The 12019-nt window shown below is 38.0% G+C and overlaps 1 protein-coding gene across 1 annotated transcript in view; it reads left to right on the top strand.

The window, feature by feature from the left end:
- Nucleotides 1-12019, top strand: part of LOC126175422 (uncharacterized) — a 581488-nt gene that overhangs the window by 415206 nt on the left and 154263 nt on the right. The gene's annotated exons all lie outside the window — the stretch shown is intronic.

A 12019-nucleotide genomic window follows, 5' to 3' on the forward strand; every position in this document is an offset into this window, starting at 1 on the left:
TGAGAATGGAGTCCCAGGGTAAAAAAAGGCAGCAGAGGAAATGAAATACAGTACTAACCTGACTATAGGAGATGTTGAAAGTGACCACCATTCATCTCTTGGCACTTTTGGGCCCTGGTCAGCAAGTTGCTGAAGGCAGATTGAAACTGAACTACTGGAATTGCTGCAGTCTCATGTGAAATATTCTTGAAGATTATGAGGGTTCTTGTGATACACCTTACATTTGTAGCCTCACCATACAAAGTAATCGCACACCAACAGATCAGATAAACTGTGTGGCCAGCTAGTGTCGTGGCCAGACTGACCTCTGCTAACACCTCTGCACTACCCCACTCACACTGACACAGCCCACACTACACTTTGAACTAGATCACATTGTGTGTGTGTGTGTGTGTGTGTGTGTGTGTGTGTGTGTGTGTGTGTGTGTGTCTCTCTCTCTCTCTCTATATATATATATATATATATATGAATATAATAGAGGGAAACATTCCACGTGGGAAAAATATATTTAAAAAGAAAGATGATGAGACTTACCCAACAAAAGCGCTGGCAGGTCGATAGACACACAAATAAACACAAACATACACACAAAACTCTAGCTTTCGCAACCAACGGTTGCCTCGTCAGGAAAGAGGGAAGGAGAAGGAAAGACAAAAGGATTGGGTTTTAAGGGAGAGGGTAAGGAGTCATTCCAATCCCGGGAGCGGAAAGACTTACCTTAGGGCTGTCCTTTTTTCCCCCTAAGGTAAGTCTTTCCGCTCCCGGGATTGGAATGACTCCTTACCCTCTCCCTTAAAATCCAATCCTTTTGTCTTTCCTTCTCCTTCCCTCTTTCCTGACGAGGCAACCGTTGGTTACGAAAGCTAGAGTTTTGTGTGTATGTTTGTGTTTATTTGTGTGTCTATCGACCTGCCAGCGCTTTTGTTGGGTAAGTCTCATCATCTTTCTTTTTATATATATATATATATATATATATATATATATATATATATATATATATATATATATAGAAGGAAACAATCCATGAAGGAAAAATATACCTAAAAACAAAGATGATGCGACTTACCATATGAAAGTGCTGGCAGGTCGACAGACACACAAACGAACACAAACATACACACAAAATTCAAGCTTTCGCAACAAACTGTTGCCTCATCAGGAAAGAGGGAAGGAGAGGGAAAGACGAAAGGATGTGGGTTTTAAGGGAGAGGGTAAGGAGTCATTCCAGTCCCGGGAGCGGAAAGACTTACCTTATGGGGAAAAAAGGACGGTATACACTCGCACACACACACATATCCATCCACACATATACAGACACAAGCAGACATATTTAAAGACCTTTAAATATGTCTGCTTGTGTCTGTATATGTGTGGATGGATATGTGTCTGTGTGCGAGTGTATACCGTCCTTTTTTCCCCATAAGGTAAGTCTTTCCGCTCCCGGGACTGGAATGACTCCTTACCCTCTCCCTTAAAACCCACATCCTTTCGTCTTTCCCTCTCCTTCCCTCTTTCCTGATGAGGCAACAGTTTGTTGCGAAAGCTTGAATTTTGTGTGTATGTTTGTGTTCGTTTGTGTGTCTGTCGACCTGCCAGCACTTTCATTTGGTAAGTCGCATCATCTTTGTTTTTAGGTATATATATATATATATATATATATATTCCTCCAAGAACCACAGGAATCTTCCATAAATTTTAAATAATATAGGAGCAAAAGTAACAAGTCGCTGGATAGTAGAAAACTTGCTAGCTCGTGGATGAGTCCTTTTTTGAGCTAAAGCCCCCCTCCCTCTCTTCCACCCTCCTTCTCCCTCCCATCATTACCCTACAAACACACACCTGTATAGGTACGTTGTGCTGACTAATACAGTTTCGGAACCTGATGATGTCACGGAGGGTGGCAGTGGGTGGGAGAGGCAGCAGGTGCACGGGATAGGAATCGGACACAGGTACCGGCAGCAATGAGTTCACGCAGTGCACGTTGACACCAACAGTGACAGGCAGTATAAATCATGAATTACATCATGGTTGTTTTGAATATTCTTTTGAAGAATTACTTCTTATAGAGAAAAAACAATTTATGTTACCAGTCAGTGCCCTTTTATTGTCTGGTTGGGCAAAGTGCAACCTTCATGCATCGTGCCTCAGGATTCAACAAGTTTTCTCTTTGACATTGGTTCTGGAAGCACATAACATCATTTTGCTTTCTTCTTCACCTTAACTCAGTAGTGCTTTGGAGTTAAGAATTCGCAAGATTTTTCCTAAAATGGTACTGCTACTAGTATTACAGTTTTCTCGTATCTATCACATTTTTTATATTTTAAATGTACATTTTGCACTGTATTATGTAATCTATGTATAGTGAGTATGCTTCCTCACTTTTACAACACTAATTGCAGAACCTATATGACAGACCAGCTGATAAGCTGAGTATAAGGCTTCTCAACATTATAAAGTTCTTGAGTTTGATTTGTGTCATGAAGTAGATTGGGCCAATTCTCTACTTCCGATGGTATTTTCATACTTTGATTGTCAAGGAATATTGCACTTGTCTTTTATCCCATAATAATTTATATTGACTGATGTAGACTTGTTTTATGGGGCTGTAGTTACCATTTTACAAAGATTTGTAAATTTAGTTGGAAATGCCAAGTCCTTCATTACATTCCCAAGGTTTTGACTGTGTATGGAGTCAAAAGCTTTCATAAAATTGATGAACAAGTAATGTATTTTTTTGTTTACATTTCATACTTTTTCATTTATTGTTTTGATTACTAATATATTGTCAGTAGTGTATCTGTTTTTGTGAATGTCATTTTGATAAGCCTTGATTAAATTTTCTGCATGTGGTTTAGAGCAGCTTTTATTGCTAAACTGCTTGAAACATTATTCCATGAAACCATTTTCATTTCACTAATACTGTACTGCAGATATTTAATTTAATTCCATGTGAATGATTCCTTGCAAAGTAAGAATTTCTGTTTTGATGTAGCAGAGTTTTATTACGTTTTGACATGATCCAGTTCATGTTTTATCATGGTGTCCAAAAAATTGTGACTGTGAGAAATCAACACCAAAACTGTGTTTTAAGAAGCTTAAATAATTGTGCAGTTTCACAAGTCAAACTAAAAAGTGTATGGATGGACAGTACTCAGCAAATAGAAATGAAGAGCTGTAAAAAGGCATTTAGAAAATGACACTAACTTACTATAATTTTTCCCCAACTGTGTATCAAGTTATTGCTCTTTTCTGTGTTCATATTAACGGCTTAGCACTACTTCTGTTTGCTTTGTAGCAGTCTTGCCTAATGTATACTACTATACTTCATTCTGGAGTAATAAAACTGAAGAGTTTTAGTTCCACTTCTTTACTCCACTTCAGAAGTGGGAGAAAAATGAGATTCTGGAACTGATGTCAAAGGACAATCATAGGTAATGATAAAAAGAGAAGACATAAGACAGAAAAAAATTGGACAGTTTTTTCTTTTATATTGTGGAACTCTTCTGGCTCAGCAGAAAGAATGATTGTCCTTTCTAACATTTTCATGTATCCCAGCATTAACTTTTCTTGGTTTGTAACAGATTAATGTTATTGCCCATACCAAAAAATACTAATTAACATGCTAAGTTAGAGTTATTTCATTCAGTCCATTTCTGTACATTCTGTCATTTCAGTTACATTAACGTTTTGAATGATCTTAAATAAAATGAGAATACATTAAACTAACCTATATTGTATAATTACATTACAATTTGGCTGAGTGCAAAGGACTAATCAGATAATCATATGTAAGAAACTGAAATATTACACTCATCTATCAAAGAATGGAATGGACAATAGATAATAAGAGTGCAGAGAATCTGTGGAAAATTCTGCTTTTTATAATTTATGGCAGGGCTTCCCAACTTTTCAACTGGCGGACCCCTTCTTCAGTCGAAAATCCATGGCGGACCCCTAGTCAGTCAAGAGCACAGCAACTTTAAATTTTAGAATGAAACCCATGAGAACTGAAAGCTTCTTAATGCAAGTGCCGTGTACCCAGTGACGACTTGCAGCGTTTTGACATAATAAATCCGACTGTGGAGCTTCTTGTGATTGTTCTTCCTTTGGTCGTCCTCCCTCCTCATTCAACTGGAAACTTCCCTTGTTGTGAAGGCGATGGAGAAACTGCATCCTTCTTCAATGATTCCGACTTCAGCCACCGATCCATGTTAGAAGTAATAAACTGGTCAAAAATCAACTTATGAAATAGGTACTGCACTGACAAAGCAATTTTAACATTTAATGATGCCTAGGTCCGCATACATTCCAGCGAGCGCTGTGATTGGTCGACAAAGCTCACCCCACGCATGCGTAAAAGGTTTCAGCGCATCTAGCGCCGTGAACCAGCGCACAAACAACCCCCGTATTGTTGCGAAACGGTCCATCAGAGAAGCCGCATTCTCCGGCACTAAACTGTGTATGTGTTCTCACTTAGGAACCATAAAGGCTGCTTGGGATACGACCTGAAGCAAAAGTACACATGTTTTTCACACGAAAAAAATAGTGATAAATTTGATATTCACATGTTTATTGAATAATTTTACTCATTATTTTACACTATTTGGTGAAAGGTGGCCGCAGGCCCCCTAGAAAGAGCCGGCGGACCCCTGAGGGATCCGCGGACCACACGTTGGGAAGCCCTGATTTATGGGATGCTCAAAGTTGCTTGTATGTATGACAAGTGCATTTATACTCCATATGACAATGAGCAATGAAGGATACCTCATACAGGCTCTCACTCACCACATCCATTATAGTTTTTTTGATAATACCTGGGACTGTGTTCATATTCAGTATCAATTAGAGCTTATTACCTACTACATCATTGGATTTTATGTAGGAGAAGGTGTAGTCGTTAAAAGAAAGTTTTCTACAATGTGATTCCAAATGTTAAGACAAATGTATATTTATACATGAAACTTGCACAACTTGTTCTGCATGTATACCACTTTTTTAATGCCATCATCATTAAATTCCAAGCACTTGGTGAGGCAGTGTACTAACTTTTGAATGCTGTGGCACACACCCCTGCTGCAAACTCTGTAGATTATCATGCACAGTACTCTGCACCTGGTCTGTCAAGAAAAATTTCTTGCCCATGTACTATTCCTAAATGGTGGAAAGATAGAAGTCACTTCTTGCTGTGGCAGAATAGTTCAAAATATCACAACAAAAACTGCTGAACAGCTCAATTTTTTTTGTAGTGTGTGTGTCAGCATGTTCATTCTCAGATTTTATTTTGAATGGCCCCATGAAACATGAGGGTCTTAAACACTCTGCTGACCTTTCTAGATTAACTTAGAATAAAAATGTTGGTCAGCCAAGTTGCTTGTCTATGGCCAAAAGAAAAATGGTTCAAATGGCTCTGAGCACTATGGGACTTAACTTCTGAGGTCATCAGTCCCCTAGAACGTAGAAATACTTAAACCTAACTAACCTAAGGACATCACACACATCCATGCCCGAGGCAGGATTCGAACCTGTGACCGTAGCAGCAGCGCGGTTCCAGCCAAAAGAAAGTCCACATGGATTACTTCTTGGACTGTCAATTTGTATCTTCTATTTTCTATTTGTTTGTATTATTGTTTTGGTTGTTTACCCATTTGGAATATGTCAACTTGCCTGAGTTGATTTACTTCTTACTTTTAGTTTTTAATGGGCCACCCAGGGTACATCCTCCATCACAATAGGTTTAAGGATATCTGTGCTCTCCCATGTATAATGGGTGAAAAATTCCCAAGTCAGCTGAGCACAATTTCTTTTGAGCTCAGCATTTAATGTTTTTGATGTATACCCAACCCAGAATTTTTTGGAAATTCATTCAGGTGGTTGTCATTTTATACAACACAGTCTGACCAAGGTCACATTTCTTGCAGTTTTTACATCGTTGGATGGTGATCTGTGTCCATCACCTATTAGTTTGTCCATGAATGGTTCAGTCACAGTTGGTGGTGTTCCACTCCTGGTTACTGAGGAGATTTTTATGATCAAATAACATTAATATGAAAAGAATAAATTACTACTTACCGCATAGAGGAGGCTGTGAGTTGCAGAGAGGTACAGTGAAAAATACTACTAAAACCAAACAAAAGACACACATGTGCACATGCAACATGCAAATACACACATGAAGCCTCTGTTTCCAGGCATGTGCGTGCTTTCTCATTTGTGGGTGTTATTTGATAGCAGCGGTTATTCGATACTTCCATTAGACACATACAGTGTTACTTTCCATTCTGATGATGACGCTGTCAATGTAAATACAGTAGTTGTAGCTTAATTATAAAATGATGATGATGATGATGATGATGATGATACTACTACTACTACTACTACTACTACTACTATTATTACTACCATTACTACTACTACTACTACTACTACTACTACTACTACTACTAATAATAATAATAATAATAATAATAATAATAAAAACTACTGGCAGCAACAAATCAACAACTCAACCAATTACTAAAGATAACAGAAGTATTCAGCAATGATATAAATATGGCTTTTGGAACAGACAAATGTAAGAAAAATAGCATAGTCAAGGGAAAACACACTAAACAAGAAGATTACATATTGGATAACCACAGCGACTGCATAGAAGCGATGGAAAAAACAGATACCTATAAATATCTAGGATACAGACAAAAAATAGGAATAGATAATACAAATATTAAAGAAGAACTAAAAGAAAAATATAGACAAAGACTAACAAAAATACTGAAAACAGAATTGCCAGCAAGAAACAAGACAAAAGCTATAAATACTTATGCTATACCAGTATTGACCTACTCATTTGGAATAGTGAAATGGAGTGACACAGACCTAGAAGCACTCAATACACTTACACGATCACAATGCCACAAATATAGAATACATCACATACATTCAGCAACAGAAAGATTCACATTAAGCAGAAAGGAAGGTGGAAGGGGATTTATAGATATAAAAAACCTACATTATGGACAGGTAGACAATTTAAGAAAATTCTTTCTAGAACGAGCAGAAACTAGCAAAATACACAAAGCAATCACTCATATAAATACATCAGCTACACCATTGCAATTTCATAACCACTTCTACAATCCTTTAGATCACATAACATCAACAGATACAAAGAAAGTAAATTGGAAAAAGAAAACACTACATGGCAAGCACCCATATCATCTAACACAGCCACACATAGATCAAGACGCATCCAACACATGGCTAAGAAAAGGCAATATATACAGTGAGACGGAAGGATTCATGATTGCAATACAGGATCAAACAATAAACACCAGATATTACATCAAGCATATTATTAAAGATCCCAATACCACAACAGATAAATGCAGACTTTGCAAACAACAAATAGAAACAGTAGATCACATCACAAGCGGATGTACAATACTAGCAAATACAGAATACCCCAGAAGACATGACAATGTAGCAAAAATAATACATCAACAACTTGCCATAAAACATAAACTAATAAAACAACACGTTCCCACATACAAGTACACACCACAAAATGTACTGGAGAATGATGAATACAAATTATACTGGAACAGAACGATTATAACAGATAAAACAACACCACATAACAAACCTGACATCATACTCACCAATAAAAAGAAGAAATTAACACAACTAATTGAAATATCCATACCCAACACAACAAATATACAGAAGAAAACAGGAGAAAAAATTGAAAAATACATCCAACTGGCTGAGGAAGTCAAGGACATGTGGCATCAGGATAAAGTCAACATTATACCAATTATATTATCAACTACAGGAGTCATACCTCACAATATCCACCAGTACATCAATGCAATACAGCTACATCCAAACATATATATACAACTACAAAAATCTGTAATTATTGATACATTTTCAATGACCCGAAAGTTCCTAAATGCAATATAACATATACCATACAGTTACAAGGAAGTCACGCTTGACCGAGGTCCGCGTCACGTTCCATTTTTAACCAGACTTAAGTCCGAGGAAAAAAAAAGATAATAATAATAATAATAATAATAATATGAACATAAGTACGTCCATACCTGTTATCAGGCCATGGCAAATGTCAATGGGTGTGTTCAAAATTTTTACAATTGCATTAAACTTAAAAACTGTTGAAAGATAATGAGTTGCATGCTAGATGCAATTATTCTACATGAAACATTTTCTGATGCCTATACTGTGTACAGAGGTGGTACTGCAAGTACAGTCAAAATATGCACATAAGTACATTGCATTGTGCAGGGCATAACGTTGTGACAATACCGTGTCAGGGTAAGGTGTAATTGGAGGATTTAAACGAAAAATTCAACAAGTCAGTCCAAAAGCTCTTTTCAGTCCCAGTGATAAACATTCCTTAGATCTTTTGGAGTTCATACATTAGCATAGTTTCTCTATAGTGAGACCTTTTTTGGAATTGTAGAGAGCTTATATTTGTTCTTCCTGTCTTCTATATATACACGTGTTAATTACTCGTAGGAAAAACAGTGTGGTGGATTGCTTGTCACAATTCATTTAGCCATAAAAGGAAATGTGGAAACAGTTATGAGCACTCAGGAAGATAATGCAAGAGCCATTCAAGGCAAACCTTGATACAAGATATGCAGCAAGCTTGTTTCTTCCAACTATACGTGATTTTGCGTTTCTGACCTACAACTACTTCTTGCAAATGATACTGGAGGGAGTAAATTCACTCCAACAATATCTATAGTCTCCAAAAATGACTTTGAATGAAGGAGTTGCCAAATAAACATTCTGAATGGGATTTTAGGGATGGAACAAACTATAGTTATAGACAACGCTGCTAGCTTTGACACTAAAAATGCAATGATATGGTCATTAAGAGTCACCGATGAGGAGGAAGGAGGGTAAATAAAAAAAATGTGGGCTGAACTAACTCATGAATCTGAGTTATTGACTCAATAATTAGTTTGCTAAACGGTGTTAGACTACATTGACCAATTTAGAGAAGAATTACCACAACAATATGTGGCCATGAAGGAAATAAAGAGTAATAAAAATGTTTACCGTATTGGTAGAGACATGACCAGTGGTACCTGTGTCTGTTCTGTCTTAGCCTTCATGAAATCCAGAATCTCAGTAACCCAGATGTTGGAATATCATGGTATTACTTCAGGATGGCTGGCCATAGACGAGCCAGATGAAGAGCAACCATTTCCACCCTATTTGATCATAGTTCGTTTTGCACAATGTTCCATTTATCAAATGGAATTCTCCTTTGGTCAGGTCTTCTTTCTTCAAGATGTCTGTGGTTTCCAGCAGTGCTGGATATTCCCTGTGTTCAGCAGCAGTGTCATTTAATGGAGCAGTGATGGAGATTTCATCCACACTTCTGTGTTCCAGCAAATGATTACTTAAAAGTCAGTCAGCATCCTTGTGTTTGTATCTGCTTTCATATACCACCATGACGTCATTCTCCTGAAGCCTCAGTGTCCATTTCCTGACCCGACAAATTGTTCAGGCTAGTCAGCCAGTATAGAGAACAGCAGTTTGTCACAGTGGTGAATAGTTTGCAAAATAAATATAGCCCAACAGCTGCAAGACAATTTTGGTTGTAGAGTTGCTCGTCTTGGACATGGAGGGTACCTTTCCATCACCTTCCTGAATTTCTAGTAAAACTGCACCTATCCTGTAACCACTAGTGCTGGTGTGAAGTTCTGTCTTGGCATTGTTACCTAAAGTGTTACATAGATGATGTTACATCTAAATCTACATCATACTCTGTAAGCCACAAAATAGTGTGCAGCAGAGGGTACTTTTGGTAACACTGTCTGATCCCTCCAATCGCTTTCCACTCATGAATAGTGTGTGGGAAGAATGATAGTCGGTAAACCTCTGTATTGGCTCTAATTTCTCGATTTCTCTCCTTGTGGTCAATACACGAGATGTGTGTGGGGGGAAGTAATATGTTGTCTGACTCCTCCTGAAAAGTGCTGTCCCGAAATTTCAATAGTAAATATCTCTGTGCTGCACAACACCTCTCTTGAAATGTCTGCCAGTGAAGTTCGTTTAGCATCTCTGTAACTCTCTCTCACCAGCTAAAAGAGCCTGTGACAAAATGTGCTGCATTGGATCTTCTCTATCTCCTCTATCAATCCGATCTGACAGGGATCCCAGATAGATGACCAATACTCAATAATCGGGTGAACAAGTGCCTTATACGCCACTTCTTTCATAGATGAATTTCATTTCCTAAGATTCTTCCAATGAATCTGAGTCTGGTGTGTGCTTTTCCCACTATCTGTTTTATATGGTCATTCCACTTAAGGTCGCTCTGGATAGTTTCTTCTAGATATTTTATGACAGATGCTGTCTCCAGCTGTTTGTCATCAATAGTGTAGCTGTAGGGTAGTGGATTTCATTTCCTATATATGCACAATATGTTACATTTATTTACGTTCAGGATCAACTGCCAGAGCCTGCACCATTCATCAATTCTCTGCAGATCATTCTGCAAATTCTTACTGTCTTCTGGCATTGCTACTTTGGTATAGGCAACTGCATCATCTGTGAATAGCCTTAAAGAGCATCAGATGCTTTCTACTAGATCATTTATATATATATATATCGTAAACAGCAATGGTCCTATCACAATTCCCTGTGGTACTCTGGATATTATCTTTACATCTGTTGATTTAGTTCTGTTAAGAGCAGACATGTTGAGTTCTATCTGCAAGAAAGTCTTGAATCCAATCACAGGTCTGCTCTGATGTTCTGTAAGCTCGTATTTTTTTCATTAAACGAGAATGCGGGACACTGCTAAATGCCCTACTGAAATTAAGGAACATGGTGTGAACCTGTGCACCATTGCCCACTGCGCTGTGGGTCTCGTGGAGGAACAGAGCAAGCTGAGTTTCGCAGATTCTCCATTTGCAGAATCCATGTTGATTTTTATAGAGGAAATGTTCATTTTCCAAAAACATCATAATTCTTGAGCATAAAATGTTCCATAATTCTACAACAGATTGACGTCAGGGATATAGATCTATAGTTGTGGGGAATGACCTGCCCTTTTTTCCAGTTGTTAAGTACCTTTTGTTGCTCAAGTGATCTGTGATGAACTACTGCTAGAAGGGGAGCAAGTTCTTTCACATAATCTTTATAGAATTTTGTAGGTATTTCATCTGGTCCTGAAGCCTTTCAGCTACTAAGTGATTGTAGCTGCTTTTCAGTTCTGCGATCGGTTATCTCAATATCTGCCATTTCGATGTTCGTGTGACGAGTGAAAGGAGGCACAGTGTTACAATCTTCTGTGGTGAAGCAACTTTGGAAGACCGAATTCAGTATTTTGGCCTTCTCTCTGTCACCTTCCCTTTTGGTGCTGGTGTGGTCGCTGAGAGAATGAATAGGTGATTTTGACCCACTTACTGATTTTACATGACCAAAATCTCTTAGGGTTTTTACTCCAGTTGGTTGACAATATCTTACTTTCAAAATCATTGAACGCTTCTCTCATTGCTCTCCTTACACTCATTTTCACTTCGTTCAGCTTTTGTTTGTCAGCTGGGTTTTTACTTCTCTTGAATCTGAGATGAAGTGATCTTTGCTTACGTAGCGCTTCTCTAACACAGCTATTTCCCATCCCTTAAAACCTTACTTGGAACATGCTTGTCAAGGGCATATTGAATGGTGCCTTTGAATTTTTTCCATTTGTTCTCCATATCTTCGTCCTCATCACCGAACATTTCATGCTGACTGCTGAGATATTCTGAAATTTGTATCCTGTCACCCTTGCTGAGCAAATATATCTTCCTTCCTTTCTTAACTTTCCTTGTAGGACCCGTCATCATAGGTGCTGTCACAGCCTTATGATCACTGATACCTACCTCTACATTAACTGATTTGATAAGTTCAGGTTGTTTGCTGCCAGGAGGTCTAAGACGAGTTGGTTCTCTGTCTGTCTGCTCAAGGTAATTTTTGGACATGACATCCAGAACAATGC

The sequence above is a fragment of the Schistocerca cancellata genome, chromosome 3 (genome assembly GCF_023864275.1).
Source record: "Schistocerca cancellata isolate TAMUIC-IGC-003103 chromosome 3, iqSchCanc2.1, whole genome shotgun sequence".
NCBI classification, from domain to species: Eukaryota; Metazoa; Arthropoda; class Insecta; order Orthoptera; family Acrididae; genus Schistocerca; species Schistocerca cancellata.